Here is a 22,213-nt window from a genome sequence, read left to right as displayed (position 1 = left end):
CCATAACCTGAAGTAAAATTCATGAAAATAAACGTCTGGGGAGAGTGAGAACTGAAGGTGCTCATCACATCTCTCTCTTTTGCAGATGACCAGTGTTTCTCAGAGCTCCTCAGGAAAGGGATTGCGTTACCTTGAGCTTTTTACTACTTCCACATTTGCTTTGTCACTGAACTGGGATTTCCATGCTACAGGGCAGTGTTCAGCCCTAGGGAAAAGCTGCTGAAAGGGCTGATGCCAAGTAAGAGATGAACCCCACTGCCAAGTAAGAGATGAACGTGAGTTTGAGAGATGTACAAACACAACTCAGACATGTAAAAAAAATTACTTCCTACCCCCACCAATGCAGATTATCTCACTGTAATTTTTCTGAGAGAAGGTTCAACCGAAATCAACCTTAACCTGACAATAAAAATGTATACTTCCCTGGAATCAATTTCCTGACAATAAAACTCTTTTCTTTTAAAATTTTTTTTACCATCTTTATTGTTTTTAATGTATTTGAGTTTTTATTACAACCCCTTAGGGTGTTTTTGTTGTGGGCTTTGGTTTTTTTGTTGGTTTTTTTTTTTTTTTGCAAAGGAGGTGAATAGCATTCCTACATTTATATAAGCCAGGACCCTGGAACCTGATTAAAAATGCCTTTCAGAGTCAGAAGTTCAATTTGAATCCCTCCTTGCTCAATTTCTTCCCTGATGTTTCTGGCATCAGGTTTGCCTCTAGATGTCAGAAATGGAAATATCAGAAGATAAATTGTGTCATTTTTTCAGCCAACTCAGATTTCTATGTTTTATTTATTGATACCTAAACTATTTTTTATTCCAGCATACTGTGCACTGGCCTTTGCTGAACTACTATGTCATCCAAGCAATGCTACTCTCTTGATCCTCCCTGATTCTTATTAACCCAGACTTTGTTGGGTCATGACTGAAAGTATCTCACAAACGCACTGGGCTGGAGCAGGCAGCAGAGGGCAGGAATTACATCTCAGTATCTGCGCCTGAGGCACCTAGCACAGCCAGTTGGCCGTAAAATCCCAGCAGTCATGAAATAACTGATCCAATCTACCACAGCAGCATATCTAACGTGTTCAGATATATAAATAATTACACACATATTACATATATGGAGAGAGTCTAGAGTTCTTAATCTTGCCAACATCTGTACTGGAGCAATTGATGGTGAGTCAAAGCTGGTAAGATAACAAGAGTGGCACAGTTAGAGGTAATTAACTCTGTCGGAAATCAGTTCCCATGTATTTATTGGATAGATGAAGGTTGGCAAAATAGTGGGGGAAGTGGGAAAGGGGTAACAAGTCTAGACTATATAGGTAGATAGATAAGTTGTTCAGTTCAGCTATTGCTTCTGCGATTGGGCTAAAAATTCTGGATCCTTCCTTCATACAGCATATCACACATAATTGGTAGTATTTGAACACAGATTTTATCTAACCATAAATTTAATAAGAATGACATTAATGTTTTGTAAATCAAAAAGCTTTGTATTTGTCATGTTTGGTTATTGTTTTAGGAGTGGAACCTTGGGATCTGGCCAATTCTGCTGTTTCTAGCCTACCCCAAGCTTAAAAAGGAGATTTTCATTTTCCATGCTCCCTGCTTCCAGTGATATTAATAGGTGAAGCAAAGTGGACACAAAATGAACATCAGGGTCTTACCACCACATATGGTAACAATCCCGTTTGAAGACTATAGATCCTCTACTCTTCTGTGGTGCATCTTTCTTGCAGGGGTACAACATGCATCCTTCACCAAAAGCAACGGCTAGCTACAGAATCAGTTTTGTTCCCGAGTCATCTTTGTAGCAGTTGCACGAGCAGCAAGCAGTACAATCACTCCAGAAAAGTAAGACATTGATCCTCTTTTCTTTGCTATCTACCAAGGAGATTTCTTTGCTTACTCCCAGTCTTCAGCCTTTGTGGTGGTACTGGAGATGTATTTCCATCTGAATGCAAAATTTTTTACAATGGAGGCTACCTATGGAGTTCCTGCTGTCCCTAGAAAACCTGATCAACCTGAAGTTGTCTATGCAGAACACCTTGGCTCCCCGCGTTTTACACTGACTTCATTAATGAAGTTTTATGCAACCAACAGGTATAAACAGCTTTACAGGTCGCACCAAATCTTTTTGCTTGGGCCTGAGCACACACACACATTTCTATATTACATGTCCCCAGCTTTCTCTAAGATTGCCCCTTACCATGATGTGCCATTAAACTCTGACAGACCCAGCCAATGCAATCAAATCAATTATTTTTGGCAAGCAGCCTTTTCAGTTCAAACAGGTAGTATAATCCCAGCCTGTCTGCCAGGGGTTATTTACATTACATGGGCTCACTAAGTGAAAGCTGATATTTGCACACTAAGAAAACTGTCAGTGCAACGATTGGCTAAACGTTAGGTATCCTCTTGAAGAGTATCAGAGCTGGGAGACAGAGGGTGCCTTGCCCAGCCCGTTTACACAGTGCATCATACAGTGAGAACTGGTGTGGTTGATAAAGACAAAACTAGACATTTGACCCAGAAAGGGAAAAAAAAAAAAACCCAAATTAATTCCACTGGGGAGAAAACTAGCCATAAAATTTTGAGAGATTGCCTATAATGGATTCACTAGACTTAAGTGCCAGCATAGAAACTATATCAAAATACTCCCAGGGCATTTTTGGTTGAGTGGAAAATTGCAGGTGGAAACAACCTGACAGCTAGTCAATAAAGTGTAAATAATTTCTTACTCTGGTTGCACAGTTTATTTCTGCCCATTCAAACATAAATCTTATGTGGACTCATGCCCTGGAAGTATCACTTCAAAGCTCATTGATACCACCTCTGCCCTTGTGATGGATCATACACAATACTAGAGTAAAACTGTGATGCTAAGCGTACATGATACTAAGTTGTCAGTAGTTTTGTAGGTTCAAAGCAGATAAGACAAAAAATTGTAAGGACTACTCAATACAAGGATAGCACGTGTCTACAAAGTCCCTGAGATGCAGTTTTCTGGAGCCTGGAAGTGTGCCTCTGACCCGGCATAACTTGTGTTGCAGTCTTCACCATGGAGAGAAATACCACAATGAGCTGTCTGAGCCACAAAGTAAAGTCTAACCAGCTAGAGAGCAGAAGAGTTACTGAAGTGAAGAAAGCTAGCAAGAAACCCTGGAAACCCCACTGCCCCCCATTCAAGGTGTTAATAGACTGTGATATTTGATGATTTCAGCATCAGTACCATGAAAGTATCAGATGGTGTCACCTGTCACTGATATCCAAGGATGGTTTTCATTATACTGAACCGCTTTTAGTACCTTTCATCACCAAGATCCTTAGAAAGCATTACTTGCATCCTGAGAACAAGTCTAGGTTTTACTAATAGATAGCGTTATTGAATACCTCTTCTGTGATTTTGGCTAGATTACTCAGTATGTGGCTACAAGAAGAATTGCCATGAGGTGAACTAGGAAGCAAATATGAAAAAGATCTGTCCTCAGTGAAAACAGACTGAGGTACCTGGTAGTTACTATAGAGGACAAGGAACCGGCACAGCGGCAGTAACCACGCTGAAACTCATGTGCTCAGAATTTACTCTGTGGGAACTCATCCTTGCTCTTCATCTTCTACAGCCCTGCCTCCTATTTGAAAAATGGGGATAACAAAATCTCTGTCGTAGTCCAGCCTCCCTCACTGTTTAGCATCTAAAACTATTCAGGGCAGGGCCTGTCCTCTTATATACAGAGCCAGTTCACAATTAGTCCATTTTTATTTGAAGCCTTCCAATCCTAGTACAAATCAAACTGTACTACAAAACCCTGTAATGTCCCAGTTGGTGATAAATATCAGTGCCCCTGGCTTTTAACCAGGAAATTCAAGACTACGTAATTAAAGGACTAGCCTGTGACCACTGAACAAGAAAGTAGCAAGAACAAGTCACAGCCGTTTCTGACTTGTAGTCCTTCATGTAGCCCAATACAACCTGTTCCTATTATATGAACACTTAAAGATGCGCCTTTTCCAGAAATTTTGTGCAGCCTCTACATTGGCTAATGAGATCTAAAGTAAAAGATTAACCATCATTCTGAAAGCATGATGTTCTACTAGGAGACCTCAGAGGCATCAAAGGCTCTTTCAGCTAAACTCTATGCTACTCACAATGTTATTGTTCTACCCTAATGGTGCATTGAACCTCAAAGTTTTCAGTAGTTACTGAAAGAGAGAGAGAACTATTGACACAGTCAGTGGCAAATTGAAAGAATTATCTAGCTACCACACCTCTTCTTACCCTTACAGGCAGGACTGGGACTGTTGCTGTGAAATTACATATGAAAACAAGAGGATGTTAAAGACTGTCATACCTAATAATTTTGAATAAGTCCAAATTTTCCCAAGTGACTAGTGACTGAGTGATGCCTTAGAGGTTCCTGATTTTGAGAGAGCGGCTGTTCAGCACTTAAAACCACACTAAAGAACCAAGGCAGGGCAGGACAGATCCCTGTTCAATAGTTCTCTTGCCAAGGAGTGCTTGGTCAACACTGGCCCTGGATGTCTCGGCTCTTGATTATGCTGCTGTGTGCTATCAAATTAGCAGTCATCTATATTCTCTCATCCATCCTTCCAGTTGTTATGTTCACATTACTGCTCCCACAGCTACTTCCAAGGGCAGAAGTTCAGGCAGAAGTCCAGACTGAAATTAAAATTTGACCTGAAGTGGGAATGGTTCACTTTGTTACTTCCCAACTGAATACTGAGAGCAACCACATGGCCCATCCAGACCACTGCTCTCTGCCTCCTAAGAAATACCACCTAGAACAAACACAGCCTCATGGATCGAAACCATGAGTTTTAAAGATCTTTGGTTTACTGACTGAATGAGAGAATAGGTAGGCGGCATCTCCATATACATTTGTCAGGAAGCCCTTGCTGCAAGAGTCTGAGCCCGAATACTCCAAAATTAACCACATCCCTCTCTCTTAGCTCAGTGTGTCTGCCTTAAAAATTTATGGCTGTGGTGGTTTGGTCTAGCAACCCTGGGGTGTGATGTTCTGTTTACTTGACATTTCGACAGAGGTGAGGTGGCTGGGGTAGTGGGGTTTCGTTTGGGGACTGGAAGGGTGGGGAAAGTGTTTTTTTGTATTTCTGGCTGACTGGCTGCCTTTTGTGGGATGTGATGTGCTGATGATTTGTTTTTATTGGTACAGATTGTATTTTTAATGGATGGCAGGATGCCTGGTGACTGGATAGATACCATTTACAATGTCAAAATAAAGAAATGAACTAATTGTGTTTAGCATGCAAATTACTGTATTTGTGTTTTATTACCTGTAAAAGCTAGCAGTAGTCTTCATGGATTCTTTAGAATTTAGCCACATCATAGAACAATGAATGAAATTTTTACTTCATTGTCCATAAACTTAAAAAAAATGAAATAATTTAAAAGCCATGCCTATTAAAAAATGGAGCAGCATATTAATATAATCAGAAAGAAAACCTAGATGTCAAACTGCAGCACACGACCACATCTCACCAGAGAGGCTAATCCTTATCAGAAGACATAGTAATCTTTTATACTGATTCATGTCCACAACAAATGCAGGACTGAGGCCACTCTCACTTGTATCAATAATATCACAAGAAATAACAGCATAAAAAGAAAAACAACACTCTAATCCACTGAATTAAGACCAGACATATTCAATACTGCTCAAATGAAAGAGGCTGTAACTAGGAGACCAGAAATCTCAAGAGAGAATCATAAATGTGGAATCATGCTGTGAGTGTCTACAGGATCCTGAGGATCTGGTTTTGGTCCACAGTTTTCCACATTTGGGATAAAATGCAGAGGATCACAAGCTAGTGGAGTTAAGAACTAAAAAGTGAACAGAACTCTTATATAAAAGTAATTTGCTAGGTATGGTGGGCACATTTGAAAGTGCATTTCAAGGCAGACAAATGCAAGGACATATATCAAGAGTAAAAAATGTTGGTTGTGAAAATAACTCTGGGGTCATTAAAGATAATCACTTGAACATGAACTTTTCCTGACACAGAGTTGCTGAAAGGACACGCATAAACATGAGAACACTGAGTAGACACAGGAAATTGTTCTTACCACTGTATATTGCATTAGTAAAATAATTACTGAAATACATTTCTGGTATCAACACTTCAAAAAGCAATATTGCAGAGAGATCAGAAAATCTCCAGAGAGTAATTCCAAGTCATGAAAATTTGCCTCAGAGCAAGATAATGCTCCATTTAATAATCTATTTAAGAAAAGGTTCAAGGTATATTTGCCTGTGATCTATAAACTTCTCCATGGAAACAAAGTTTTTAGCTGGAGGTGGTCACTAAAGCCAGCAAAAGACAATGGGATGAAATTCAGTGTTTAGAAGACAAATTCAAAATAAAAATAAGGCACAAACTTTAGTAGTACTACCGATTAACCATCTGAAAAACATAATAAAGCTCATGGTAGATCTTCCCTTACTTTAAGGCCTTGTATCTGAACAGTATTTCTTCTTTGAAATATGCTGTAGCAAAAGGCTGTGTGCTTGAAATCCCAATTGTTGGGTAAGGTTCTATGGCCTGTGTCACAAAAAATAGAGATTATGTGGTCAAAGTGGTGTCTTAAAGTCTTCACTGAATGATTTACCATCATTCAACATTTAGTTTTTATCTACATCCATAACCATCACAGCTGAGATTTTCTGCTTACCTTACATTTTTTTCATTTCCTAGGCCATTAGGAGATCTATCTTGGCCAGTGAAACTACTGAAAATGGGGATAGGAATTTGTAAAATTCTTCCAAGTGATTTCTCCTTTGCAAAGATTTAAATCTATGCATGCGCAATTTTTCATTTTTTGTTTGTACTTTTATCAAGAAATTTGATTTTTAGTGAGAGATATTGTACCTCTAATGTTTGTAGTAACTGCAGAAAAAATATGGAAAACTTAGAAAATATTGATAACATTCTTATGCTAGAAGATGTTGAGTCATCAGCCTAAAGATGCTGGGCATGCCAACCACCTTCCTTTCAGGTCACATAGAATGATTGCACCTTTATGAAGCATGAAGCAAGATAAAGAAGAAGACCCCAAGCTATTACCACAGACAATCTGTTGAATCAAAGAGCCCAGAGGGGACTAAACTGCAGGTTAGGGGAATTGGACATGCAGGAAGTAGGAGATTGTTTGGCAACCTAAGTGACTTTAAGAGGCGGAAAGCCAGGGCAGAAAGTCAGCAGACAAAAGAAGAAGGAGCAGACGTGCTTAGGAACTGGAAGCACCTGCCCACTGGAAGGTGAGGCTCAAAAACTGTAAGCAAAGACATTGTTTGCCTTTCTTCTGCTCAAAAAAACAGGACTTTGTGCATAAACAAGACTTTATGCATTAAAGAACACAGAAGGAAACAAAGTCCTAAGATCAACTCATCAGTTTAGAGACAATATCAGAGTCCTTCAGGAAAAGACCTTCTTAACAAAAGGCTACTTTTAAAAGGAAAAAAAAGTTAAATAAATATATTGATGAGTTTCATTTTGGTACTTATGAGCATATGGTTACATACTACATGACAGAGTAAATGCATGTGGAAAGCTTACCAAAGAAGCTCCATCCTAAGGAGATGATTTGTACCTGCCACTACAGGAACAAGGGAGACTACTGCCTTGTTAAGTCCGTCTGCTGCTGTTGAAAGTGGTGGGATCTGTGACGACGCTTACCCCTCCACAGGCATGGTCCATGCTCAGGGTGCTGTGACTGTTCTACTCCCGCCATGACAGCTGCTTTCCCTGCTGGCTGGCAAGGTGATAAAGCCCCTAGCAGAGAGTGATCATGGAAGGATGTGGACTTATCTCTGAGATAGAACTACATTCTTGGAGTCTTTGGCGATTAGAAGAGAAACTTTGCTTGGACTCTGTATTCAAGAGGGAAGCCAATGTGGACAGCAGATTTCCAAGATGATATGATTTTGGCAATGTGCGCTGTTTCGCAGATGGACTGTTACATTTTGTTCTATTTGGAACATATTTAGCATGCATGATTTCCTTTCTTAAGTAATGAATTCTGATAATCATGCCACAAATTTCTGTGGGTCACAGTAGTAGCTATGGCTGTGTTTCCTGCTTTTGATCAACCATTGACAAAAGTGGGTATGGTTTTGCCGTCATGATTATTTGAGAGCCATTAGCACCACGACGTTCAGCACAGTAAAGTTGAAGATTAATTTGACAGTTGTGAGAGCACAGGTCTTGCAGATCAAAAAAAGTTTGCCATGGAAACTCTTCTTCCCCATTCTACTAGGAGGTGTGGGTGATTTTGGGGCCCTGCTTCTTTATTTTATTCTGTCTGTATTTTAGTCCCACTGTTGTACCATCACAACCCCAGGAGCTTACCCTGCTCTCAAGATACAAAGTTCTTGCAGAGAGGCTCAAGGCTGCGAGCTCGTTCCAGAATCTCTGTCTGTTCAAACACTGAAGCTCGTTCAGTCATTTATAACCCTCAGGGCTCCATTTTAAAATAATACAAAGATTGGATGTCTATTTTTTATAGGAATAATTGCAGGCCAGGACTAAACATCCGAGCTCAGTAACATGGGTATCAGTTCCAAGATTACTTGGAACAGAGTACTTTCCCCAAACTTCTCCTCCACTCCTTATTTGGACACTGAGAAATAATTTCCTCAGTAGTAGATTTTTACTCAGTGAAATCACATGTTTTCTCAAAACTTTTTTTTCTCAAGATAATTACATTTGATAAGAAAAGGGGAGAAATAACAATGCCACATTCCTAAAGTGCAGACTGAAGCCAAATTCAGACTGCTGCTGTGTGGGGTCAGCGTTTTTTTCCAAGGACAACTGACCCTGCTGAGCTTGGACACAATCCAAGATCAATTCCCTAAACACCTGTTTAATTGCATATTTCAGTGTCTGAGGACTGGCTGTTGATTGCTGAATTCATTTTCTGTCTTCATCCCATATGCATTATGTTATTGGTTGATTGCTGAACGAGGATTAAAGTTTTTTTTTTTTTTTTCACATAGATGGTCAGCCTGGAAGTAGATACTTAATAGTGTGAGGCATGAATCTGTAATGCTGCTCCTTCTGCCTGGTATGAAAATTGCTCAACATGTGTCACAGGTTCTAGATCTCCTGCCAGCTATCTGAGCCTTTCCTTAGCTAGCACACTTTTGACATTACTCAAAGATGATAAACAACATCTAAACTGTGAAAGGACTTTGCTCTCTGAGCACAGTTCTAGTCCTGCTTTTGTGATTGAGATCTATGGGACAGCCGTGCAGATAAGTGCATAGCAAGAGGATAAAAGGGGCAGCAGCCTCTTCCCCTCTGCTCAGAACAGACCTGTGCGTGGTTCACACACTTGGCATCACCTGCATGACCACAGCTCCTCACTCCCACCGATTCCCAGGGCTCCCTGTTGGTACAAGGTCACACCCGTTTGTGTGGACTATTCCTAGTGTCCCATGAGAGCTTTTGCACAAATGCATGGTCTGCATGTTAATTCTGGGATCAGAAATGAGACAAACTACTGATTTCAATTAAGGGCTTTGCCTAAACATGGAAACTCCATGGGCCGGAGCATAACTGTACTCTCTGGATTCATGATTTCCTGTTGCAGGTTCTGCCCAACTTATGAAATCCACGGTCAGTGCATGCGATTTGGGAATCTCAGTTATTTCCCCGCTGCACTTACACTATTCCAAGTAGCTGTGGTACAGGAGAACAAGAGTAACCCAAGTACCCTGCTGGAGTGTGGTAAAGATGTGTTAGCTTCCCACTGATGACACTGAACCTGCAGAATTAGGAGGTACCAAGCAGTTGCTGCTCAACATAGTTTCATCTTCATCAGTAGGAAACATATTTTTCAGCTGAATAAACGGAACGTTACTGTTGTACTACCCATTTCTCAAAATTACCTATTTTGTATGATCATATGCTACACCGAGGTCTGCTGGTAGGGTGGTGAGAGGAGCCAGTGAGCACTTACTGAGACTACTCCTCTCCCAGCTGCTGGGAGGTTATGTAAGTGACACTTTCTATTGGAATGGAAACAAAAAAGATGTGCAAACAGAACCAGGAAATGCACACTAAGAAATTAAAACATACTTCTAGCACAAGGTCCTTATAGTCCTCCCTTTGCTGCATGATATGAAATAGTCTCATGCAAGAACCCCTAGAGAAGGCTTATAAATTTTCACAGGAGTAGAACCATTAGCACTGAAAAAGTGAATTTTCTATGGCTGAATTGTGTATTTTCTCTACAGTTCTATGGGATAGTTTAAAAAGACCCTGTAAGAAGGAATATATTAAAAATATAGGAGTTTAAAACACTATTTATAAAGCTTTTATACATGTCTGTGAAATCCTATCAGCTTCTCCTCCAACGAATTCTTTCAAAGACTTTTGTGTTTGGGTACAGAGCATGAGAGAACTAAAAGAAGAGAACTGCTATTCCCACTTTTGCTCCCCAGGGAGCTTTGAGAAATCACTAGCACAAATAGTCCAGCCAGCTGGTTTAGCCAATTGGTGGTCAGTTTACATTTCCTCTAATAAGTGAACTTCTTGACCGTACATTTTAACTGAGTCATTAAGAGCTCCTTTTCCAAGTGTTTTGGCAGGCTAAGGAGGTCTGAGACTGCGAATAGACCACAACAACTAGTAAAGGGGAGAACAGCCCTACTTTTAATACGGCAGAAGAAATTGATCCAAATGGATCCAGAAATTAAAGCCACAATGAAAACAAAGGAATGCAAATATCCACCTGCAGGATCTAACAGAAACTTTCATTGGAAGGGTTGCTTCTTCCATTAAAATGCAGCCACTTCGGATATGCGACATGACAAAAGCTTTAACCGTTGCTCAAGCATGTTGTGCAAACAATTGAAGGAGTGAAGTACTGGAGACCTGATAACACAAGAGAGATTCTAGGTGTGCAGTATGTACATACCTCCAGAAAGAATTCAGTATGGAGGCTCACAGGGTGCCTTGAAATCTTTAACATACATAAAAACAGAGTACCCCATGCATGTATACAAACAAGGGATCTCCATTATGTGGAACTGGTATAGTAATATGAGATTCATCACTAACTAATCTCTCACAAAGCTTCAGCAATCATCACCAGCATCTCAATCAGGAATAGACTGGATTCAAAGCTGCTTCGCTTGAGCATGCAAGGAGGCTCCAGCCAGAAGTGGCATGGCTGTAGGTTGCTTCATGTCACTTGAACTGTGTGAGTCAAACACGCATGCAATGGAGACTACACTGTCTTCCTCCAGGAATCTGGAGACTACACTGTATTCCTCCAGGAATCTAAGACCTTATTCCCTGAACCTAGGTGATAAAACCAGGGAAAAGAGCCTGGCTGCACCAACAGTGCTTGCAGAACGTGTGTCTGGACAATGGGGCAGTTCTATATTTGCTTTAGAGGCTCTGTATTGCTGACCAGTTATACGTGACTCAACACTCACATCACTAGTCTGTCCAGGTGCAGCCACAAGCTCTGGAGGCAGTGGGAATTAGAAGTCCTTCTTAGGAAGGGAGAGCTTCAGAACTCTGCCCACGGCAGCAATCCTTGCCAGCTGCTCTAGGAGCTGTCGTGATTGACTACAAAGAGAGTGTTATGCTTGGCACTAAGGGCATTGGGGAGCTTATCAGGGGAGAAAATTATTTTTCATATTTCATCTGAGTTTCAAATCTGTCCATGTGTCAGCATGCTTTATAACGATCTCAAAAGCACCACAAAGCCAAGGTAATTCTTATATAAATTTTAGGGCCTTTTGGGCTCTTTTGTAAGCAAAGAATCGGTAGTGGATGAAAGCCAGTGGAGAAGAAAAATCTTTGAGAATTATCCTCTGCAAATACTGGCTTCCAGGCTCAGACAGCTGTGTCCTCATTACTGTTAATAGCAAAGAGCTATGCATGTTGGGCAACATTCGTCTTTGAGTGTATACATAGCAAGCCATCTATTTATTTATTTCTGTGGTGGTGATCATTGGAAAATGCCTATAATCCCTGCTCAAATAACTGGCTTTAACTCAGATTTGGCATTCACTGTTTTGTAATGATTGAGCCATATTCGCTTGCAATGTTCCAAAAATTGCCGCCAGCCAACTGGGTTGCAAACCTTCCTGGATAAATGAAAACTGTGTGGATATGGGAGGTTTACTTTGTTCCAGTTAGTGTGTGATGTGGATGTCTACTGGCAATTGTCCTGCTCTCCTTACTCTCAGTTCATGGCTCCCTGGAAAAAGAGGTGTTTCATCTCAAGGGGCTCCCCCCCCCCCGCCCTCTCTCTGTGTTTTAAACCCATTCAGCTACCTTTAATGCAAAAATGAAGACAGAAGCTTTCAAGATTTGTGAAATCCTGAGATAACAAGCCCTCAAAGCAGATGTGTTGAGCCTTTAGAAGCAGAAAGTTGTGTTTTGTTAAGCCCTAAGAACGGCCAGTTTTGAGCAGGACCATGACAGGTTCTGGATGGTTGTAAAACTCCCAGGCAGGACAAGATGTGAGGCTGAAACTGCAGCAAAGAAAATTTATAATAAAAGTTAACTAACACTTGCAGGAGTCCTGGCCCCTGCCTGTCAATCAGTATATCAGTTGAGATAAGGGCAGATCTTCTTCCCCTGTACTGATCCCGGTGTAAAACAAATGTGTTGAACTGGATGGTCTTGGTGTTGAACTGATGGTCACAGAATTTGCATTCTGTGAAACTCAAGATTCACTTCACTGAAAAGCTGAGAATAAAATCCCTCACTTCTGGTTATTGCTTCTACTTGACTATATCAGCTTCCATCCAAAGATCTTACAGCACTTCAAAATCAATGCTAAAACTCAAAGTCTATGTGATAAAGAAAATATCACTTACATTTTATGGGAGTCTTAGATAAATTAAAGGCTAGAACCAGTATCAGACACAGGCTCCTGCACTTCAGGCACTGCAGTCTCAGAACCATTGCACAAGCCATGCTGGAGTTGACCTCTGGAAGTCAGCCGGTCCAAGCCTCCACTGAAAGCAGGGGCAATTCAGTCAGGTTGCTCAGGGCCTTCTCCAGCTGAGGTTTGAATTTCTCCAAGGACACAACCTTCAGCCACAGACTTTATGAACCTCTGTTCCAGTGTCCGACCACCTTCACAGTGATAACATTTCTCCTTTATCTAATAATCATTTCCAATGTTGCAACTTTTGCCCGTTCCTGTCCATGTGCACCTCTGAGATGAATCTGGCTTCATCTTCACTACATGCTCACATTAGACAGTTGAAGACAGCAAGCAATACAATTCCCTCACCAGCCTCATCTTCCTAAGGCAGAGTAAACCCTCTTCTCTCAACTGGTCCATGTATGTTATGTGCTCCCACCCTCTAACCACCACAGTAGTCCTTTGCTGGATACCCTTCAGTATGCCCATGTCTTTCTTATGCCAGGGAAACAGTATGACTGGGAGAATTGGGTGCCTGTGAAGGCAGCAGGAATCCACTGAACTCTTTCCTGGAGGTAGCTAAGAGAAAATACTCAGAATGCTTCTATATACAGATTAGTTGTAAACCTCGCTATCAATCAATGCCGTTCATCACAGCGGCAATATTTTGTGAATCTCTGCTTAATTTACTAGGAACTATTGAGATGGGAGAACTATTTCATTGGATGCTGTACAAACACAGCTAGAACTAGGACTGCCCTACTCACACATATAGATCTGCACATTTTTGTCCCCAAAGCTTCAAGGTAAGTCTACTTTCTTTGCACTAGAATTCAGAAATTGCTGACTAGCACTAAAGGCTGAACACGTGGCCAGTCATATTACCAATGTCACAGGCAGTCCCACCAGCTCTTACAGTATCCATGAAAGCTCAGAAAGACACATGTTCACATTGAGCATTCCCAAGCCAAATGGTTCAATTCCAAGTAGCCTGGCCTGAAAAAACACGTTCTGTTTAGGTAATTAAAAGAAAAAAAAAACCAACCAAGTAAATAAATAAACAAAAAAGGCAATGTTCCCAACCAGCAGGAACATTTAATGTCTGTGGTTATTCCTGGAGTGAACTGCTGCTCTTACTCTCCAGAAGGCACATCCCAGTGAATTTTCCATCATGTAGGCCTGCTCTAGTGAAAAGCTAAATTACATTTTTTCCTTTATCATAGTTCTTTTCTTTATTAGTCCCTTATTACCTCAAGGTCTCTGGTCATACACAGTCATGCAAGAGAGCAATCACATTTCAGAAGGCACAATCTCCAGCACAGAAGCACGCCTAGCAAATCCTTAACATGATTAGCATTTTACCATTTGTAGTCTTTCTAATCATCTCCAGTCAATTACTGCAGACAGTGCTTAATTCAGCATTTCACATCCCTCCCCAGGTCAGAGGGAATGAACCACAGATGGATCATATATTTCTGAAATGCTTTCATGTCCCAAGCTTCTAGATGTCAGCTTGAAATTTTGGTGGAGCAGAGTGTGATGTTGTTTTGTATCTTGTGACAATATGCATCCTTTATCAGCTTCAGGATGCACATGACCTGCTGGGTCATTAATGGATATACTGCAAATTGTCAGCTGCTAATTACATTTAGAGCTATTCTCCAATCTATGCCATAACTCTCTGGGCTCAAATCTACAGTCAGGTTTTCAGAATTGCCTGGGGAACCTGGAGATAAAATTTTCACTTTTTTCAGTGTTGCAGTTTAACCAGCGGGCAGCTAAACACCACACAGCCGTTCGCTCACCTCCCCCCAGTGGGATGGGGGAGAGTATCGGAAAAAAGGTAAAACTTGTGGGTTGAGATAAAGACTGTTTAATAGGACAGAAAAGGAAGGGAAAATAATAATAACGATAAAAGAACATACAAAACAAGTGATGCACAATGCAATTGCTCACCATACACTGACCGATGCCCAGACAGTCACCAAGCAGCAGCCGCCACCCCCTGGGCAACTCCCCAGTTTTTTTTGTTCAGCATGATGTCCCATGGTATGGAATACCCCGTTGGCCACTTTGGGTCAGCTGTCCTGACTGTGTCCCCTCCCAGCTTCTTGTGCCCCTCCAGCCTTCTTGTTGGGTGGGCAGTATGAGAAACTAAAAAGTCCTTGACAGTGTAAGCACTGCTCAGCAACAACTAAAACATCAGCGTGTTATCAACATTAGTCTCATATTAAATCCAAAACACAGCATTATACCAGCTACTAGGAAGAAAATTAACTCTATCCCAGCCAAAACCAGGACATTCAATTAAAATCATAGGCAGTGTTGGAAGTCTTATGTGTAACCCTGTAAAAAAAGTCTTATTCTCTCATGCCACTTTTCATCTATGACTAGTTAAACCTCTCAAAAATGTCAATGAGCCAAAGAGTCATGTTGCAAGCCAAAAATAAAAAACCAAAACCAAAAAGAAAATCACTGATTTCACTGAGAATTTTGTCCCAAAATGCAATGTACTACCTGAATAACATAATACAGGTTTTACAAAACCTTATCTTCAAATAACACTGATTTAGCGGGGAAGAACACCTCCTTCCTAAAGCTGGCATGCTACAGTCTTCTAGGATGACTGCATGAAACCAACTGATAGCTGTCAATGCACAGTTCTGGGCTATTCCATCACAAAGTCAGCCCTGCTTTTAATTAACATAATTTCAGTCTGCTTCTGAATTAAAGCTCCAGATGCAGTGCTTAGTGATATGCTGGCAACAAGTGTTGTATATATTGCTGTAGTCTGCCTCTGAAATACACGAGCATGATCCAAGGCTGCTCCAGCCTATGCCTGCTTTGGGATTCCCCACAGGGTTTGCAATAGCAGGAAATTAGCAGCGTGCTATAGCTTTCGGACCACATCTCCTCTCCTTGGCCAGGTTCCTGCTCCAGGAGTAAGGCGTGGCAGTCTGGCAAACTGACTCTGAACTGCTCCAAGATTCCTCCTTCGGAAAGGGGATGTCAGGCTACCTGTTTAAGCTATCTCAGCTTTGCATTGCTCCACCATAGTGACAATAACTGTTATTTAAGGAGTGGAGGCTCTTACCCATGCTATGAACTTTTCTCTGCAGCGTTAGATAAAGCAGTTTTCTTTCTTTTTTTTCTGTGCACACTGGAAACTGGAAATACACCAAAGGACTCAAAAGTACAGCAACTTAAAGATACCATACTTAAAAGATAACATCTATCCCACCCCTAACTTGTGCAAGACTCTTTCTTGCTAACAATTGTTCCAGGCACTTTTAAAATGTTTCTGCTGATATGTTTTGTACCATTCCTCTACTACAACATACCTAGTGTATTCTGCTGATACACTGCACTGTCATAAAGGGCTTTACTATGTTCAGTCAAAAAGTAATTTTCCTTCATTTCAGCAAATTACACCCTATTCAGGAATAATCATTCCTTTGTACCACCCACCATACACAACTTCTGCTTCTCTGACATTTACAGTTCAATTGCTGTCATCTTACCCTAAGCTTTACAATATACTTAACTTTTAAAATCAGTCAGCCTCAATAATGCCCCCAATTTACTGTTGCTCTCTACTGAGATTATCTACATTTATCTGGTAGTAAAGTACTTACTTACACTTAATGTCAGTATGTTGGATCCATTCTCAGCAGAACATACTGAAGGTCTATTCCCTCTCTGTTCTGGGATGAGAAGTCTTAGTAACACTGTCAGAAACTGCCCCATGCTACACTGCTCTTGACATCACTGCCTTCTACTGTTCATCTTCCACCAGATGGCCATGTGTTAGGTTACCTTTTTGTCTACTGCTGGGCTTCCAGTCCCTTAATTTCCTGACCACAACTGTAGCTTTTCTAGACTTCTGTGTATTACTGTTTGTACTATCTTCCCATTCAGTATCACCTATAGGTATGTTGGGGTTGTACCGCAAAACCAGTTAATGTCTTTGATCCAACCAGCAATTTACCGGCTCACCAGCTAATGCTTCATTTACACAGGGGCCTGGCTGGAAAACAAGAATTTTACTTCACTCACACAAAAAAATTAGAAAATGGAAACAAGCTGAAAATATTAGAACAAAGCAGACATTAAAATTATTCTTTTCGTGGAAAACCAAAACAAAACCCAAACCAAACAACACAGTTAGTGTCAGACCAAGCAGTGGATCATGGATTCATTCAGACCCTGCAAGTTTATGATGCTCTCTTCTCCCCCTCCTCCTAGGCTCTCCCTGTTTAGCTGAAGCACTTCTTGTTTTTTTAGTGTCTGAATGCCTCATGAACACAAACAGATTTATTCTCACTCTAGTGGCATGTTATTGATGTAGAGTTGAACCATAGAAAAGCTAAGGAAATTTTCCAGAAGGACTTATGATAAGTTTGTATATACACACTTGCAGGTGCCCAAATGAAGACACCATACACACCCTGACTTTCAGAAAGTGCTGAATGCCTCTGCCTGAAAACCTAGACCCCTCAAGGGTTTACAGTTGGTTGCTCAGATATTGAGATTCCTCAGATAAGTAGTCAATTCTGAAAACAATATTGAGCAAAGAGGTCTGAGGTCATACTGGCAGCCTGTGGCAGACTGCAGGCCAGATCAATGGGCATTTACATGCAAAACTTCCACTGAGGATGAAGGTCAGTGAAAGGAACCTAACCAAGCTTTGGGGATCTGGGCTTTCATTTCAGCTGTCCTTTCACCTATACTACAGCCCTATCATCTGGACCATCCTCCTCACACTGCCGCGTGGTCTTATACCACAGGGCACCTGCAACCATGAGTTACGGTTGCAAAGAACTAAAAGCAGAGAGGGTTTTGCTGGTGTTAAAACTGAAGATAGACTTCAGCGCATCTTGTCATCCCCAACAGGCAGCATGTCCCAGCCAAGAGGCAGAACACTGAAACTACTCCCCTGAACTGGGCTGGTGAGGTGTAACTCCCATTCATCTCCTGGTAGCTTTATTTTCTTTGAAAAATCATCTCATCTCATTGAGTGGGAAGCCAGTCAATTGGCAGATGAAGGGGTCAGAGCCTGTTAAACTCCACACAACATCAGGCAGCTCTTCCATTTCTGCGTGGCAGCTCTGTCATGGGTCCGGTGTCTTAGGGACAACACAAAGGAGCAATGCCAGCACTCTGCCTATAACTCTGGCAAAACATATGGTCCATCTGGCTGATTTATATTGGCAAAGGAGCCAATTAATATTTTCTATATATTTTGGCTTAACATCTTGATTGTGACATATAACCATGGCCAATTTCAGGCTGGAACCAAGCGAAAAGAAACAAAGCTGACCCAAAAAATATAAGGGAGAGGCCAAGAAAAACAGTGACTTTTAAGTCATTGAGAACACTGCCATCTCTAGGCACTGTGGGTGCTGCAAATATATGCAAAAATTAACATAGGCCTGAGCAGAGTGCTGGTGCTATGAAGGGCACTGAAAATAAATAAGCCTTCCAGGTAAGGAGAGACACTATCATGTACTGAACTCTGCACGTTATGCCACAGGGAGGTAGAGAAGGCGTCACTCATGCAACCATAGTCCTTGAGGGTCCCAGCAGAAAGCTAGGCATGGACTGTCATCCACAGCCAAAACACACACCCATAAGAAAATGAGAGAACATGCCACAGAACCAATGGATTGGGGAAGGGTACTCATGAAGTCTATCAATCTTCTTAATTTTCTTTTAAGCCCTGTAATTGTCTAGTTGGCGGGACTGCCTTGCATGACAGCTATCCCACAAAGGAAAGCTCACAAAATCTGCTCCAGAGCAGACAGAGCTAATCGGTACATAGTGGCTTTAACTGATCTGGCACTGCTGAAATCCCTGGAAGTAAGACATAATAAAGGCAAGGCGGCCACAAAGCCCCACACATCAAACTGCTGTTAGCAGTGAAGACTAAGGCGTCATTCAGAGATTAACAGCAGGGGTGAGAGCCCTGCCCTGGCCAGCACATGCCTGAGGATATGGCAGGCTGGGCATGATTACTGCTCCTCTGAAGTGAGTCAGATATAACCTCCTGCCAACTAGCTCTTGGTGACAACTGAAGTCTATGTATTATCTGGCTCAGAGCCCGGTGACCAATAACCCCCAGTTCAGAGACCGAGCTTAACCAAGGCCATTAAACCAACCAAAACCCAGAGTATCATTTAAACCTCTTTCCCTTGCATACCCTTTCCCTCTGCAGTCTACAAAGCACAAGGGAGATGGGATTCCTGGGTTCTCGCCTCCTTGTATACCAAAGTATCATACAATTCCAAGAAAGAGGGAAAACTGAAGCACGTCATGAAATAGAGAGTTCACAATCTAGAGAGATTTTAACCTTCCTGTGTCTGGACTGTGGCCTGCACATCTAACAAGACATGGACATTGTCCCTTCTGTGCTTACGACCCTCCTCTGCATGCGAATCAGCTACGTTTTGTAATGTGACACTTTCTCATTCAGCTGATCCCCCTCTATATGCTGCTGTGCTTCCCTCCTGGCTCCCAGCCTCAGTACAGAAGAAACCAGAAAACTTTTAATCACCCCTAATAACAGGTGAAGACACTTCCACAAACAGAATCAGTTTAGCTCAAGCTAAAGTTGAAAGCAAATTCAAACACTCCTGGTGGCCACAGTTTTTAACCGTAAGGTGATCTTCTGACCAGCTGTCTATTCTTCCCTCACGATGTCTAGGAAATCCTTATCATCGTATCAGGAGTCTGGCAGAAGTAAAATATGTTACCAAACTCCCTGACCATAAGATACTTATGGTCAGTGGCTTAGGCTCAAGACAGATTAATGTAAACCTAATAAATTCATTGCAAGAACTCCTGCTCCAAGATCCTAAAATCTTCACCAAAGTCAATTGGGACCGTAATCAGAGGTCTAAGAGTTTCTGGTCTCCAGTTGACTATCCAGCTATCTACCCGTGACTGTAGTTCAGTCAAGTTCAGTTGTGGCTATACTGTAGTTGTGTTTATTTCATTTTCCCTTCTCACATCATCACACATAAATACAGTCAGTCAGTGACGCTTTAAATGCACTGACCATGCAGAACGATGGACTTGCACTTACTGTTACACTTTGCCATATGCGCAGGAGCCTGTTATTTTTCATTCTAGCACACAGAGATGCCAGTTTTCTTAATAACATGCCAGCCTTCTTGGCTTGCATGTTATATTTCTTGGTTCAGTTTTACTCATTTCTTTGTGAGTAGTAGAAGCTTCACAAATAAACGAAGCACTCGCCTGTGCTTTAACCACCAGACCGTACTCCTCCCACACTGCACTTAGTGAGGAATGAAAGAAGGAATAATCCAAGCCACAGAAGGCTCAGTTTACCCTGCTACAGACAGATACATACAGCAACCTTTTCTATCAAGCCAACTCCTCCACCACAAATGGATTCACTTCAGTGAAAAGCAGCATTTCCACCCTCATTCTCCTTGGTAAATTCTGCTGGGGGAGGATACATTTATTGGTGATCAAATTTCTGTAGGAATGACCCTACTGATGGACCCTACTGTAGGGACTAGCTGAATGTTGCCTTTCCTCAGCCCTGGCCCATCCTCCATGCTGGTGCAATGGTTTCCTGAGGGAGGAAGGAGCTGTGAGTGTTTTCAGATGTACCCTTTTACCCATTTTATGGTCAGCTCGTGATTACCGTTATGAAGATTGTTGGGGTTGTGAATAGAACTGGCCATCAGATCAGACGCACTGAGGCTGGACCCAGAAGAATTACAGTTATGTTTGTCTGGAGCTGTAGAATGTGGGTTTATCCAATAGGATAGGGCTATGTTAAGTATGTCTGTACTCTATGATGTTAATGATCCTTCTTCTTCCATTAGTCCCCTTGCATATGGTTTTCTGTCTTAATGTACATAGTTTGTATTTTCCACCTGTTTTTTTTACCTGGCTTGTCTAGTCTCATTACATTAGATAATCAAGGGTCAACCATCTTGAATTGTGCTAAAACACAAAATGAGCACAGCATAAATAGAGGGTGACTGAAAAACACCAGGATCAAATAACCACTGAAAGCTTTTGTAGCACAGGTATTCCTGAGGTAAATGGGAGATACTGATAAAGTTCTGGGACTTCCCCTCTCCTTTGATCTATGCAGAATTATAGACAAAAGTGCCCCGTGATTTCCAACCAGTTTAGTGCACTAGGGAAGTAAGTAAGTTCCACATGTCTCACTTTGAGCTTCACTGTTGTAGGATTATTAAACTGGGCCTTTTTTCTCCTGTTTACATATTTTTACATGATACTTGTCAAGGAGTTATCTCAGTACCTATCATCTACTTGTGAAATTATCCTTGGTACAATCCTGAAAATGAATTATTATTTCAGTTTACACAGAATGACCTGAAGCCCCAAAATACCCAGCACATTTATCTATGGCAAAGTCAGGAAATGAATGCAAATCCTCCAACCCAAGCCTTAGCCACCAACTATAGCTTCTTCTTAAGATGGTTCAGAGGCAACTTTTCTGTTGCTATGGCAGCATGAGGTCTGAATTTATTTTTCTCCATACAAAACCCGACAGAAAAACCATCTTAAGAATAAAGGCCACACATCATGTCCCTTAATTTAATCAGGAGTTGTCATCAATTACATATCCTTTCAGGAAGCTGCCCTCAACCTCTTGCAGAACCTATTCTCATGCAATCTTTCTTTTTTTTCCTAGTTAATTTGGACATGATGGCAGTGCTGCCCTAACAGGGACCATACATAGCCTTCAGGAACTGGCCCTCTGGAATAGCAAAAGAGATTGTCCCACAGACCAAGAGGGAAAGGGAAAGACACAGAGCTGAACCAAATAGAGTTAAAAAAGGCAATGGCAGGAGTGGATTCCATTTGTTTTTCCCTTACACAACCCCTTCCAGGGCATAATTTCCTTGCTACATTTCCCTCCTTTTCTTCCTCCTGTTTCTATATGCCCGGAGAGGTCACTAGAAAAGTCACTATTAGGAGGCAGCCTGGCTTAGTGGCTAAGCCATTGGATAAGGAATTCTGGGCTCTATCCCCAGCACAGCCATAGGCCTGCCACAAGACCTGGGCACCTCCTTTCAGTTCCCTGTATCTTCATTTCCCTCCCCTCTCCCCAGACATGCACATCTGGTTCCTTTATTTTGCCTGAAAACTCATCTAGACATAGGCTGTTCTTAACGAGGTTGCACACAGGGCAGGTCAATACAATTGCAGGCTTAGATGTGGGTTTTAGGTATGCTTGCAATATAAATGATAATGATCTAAAACCCAT

At 41.5% G+C, this 22,213-nt stretch overlaps 1 protein-coding gene across 1 annotated transcript in view; it reads right to left on the bottom strand.

Annotated features, from left to right (window-relative positions):
* Nucleotides 1-22,213, bottom strand: part of FBLN5 (fibulin 5) — a 47,524-nt gene that overhangs the window by 13,992 nt on the left and 11,319 nt on the right. The window lies entirely within an intron of this gene.

Source organism: Aquila chrysaetos, chromosome 2 (genome assembly GCF_900496995.4).
Source record: "Aquila chrysaetos chrysaetos chromosome 2, bAquChr1.4, whole genome shotgun sequence".
Taxonomy (NCBI): domain Eukaryota; kingdom Metazoa; phylum Chordata; class Aves; order Accipitriformes; family Accipitridae; genus Aquila; species Aquila chrysaetos.
The sequence above is the reverse complement of the archived record's forward strand: the minus strand, read 5'-3'. Positions and strand labels throughout refer to the sequence as shown.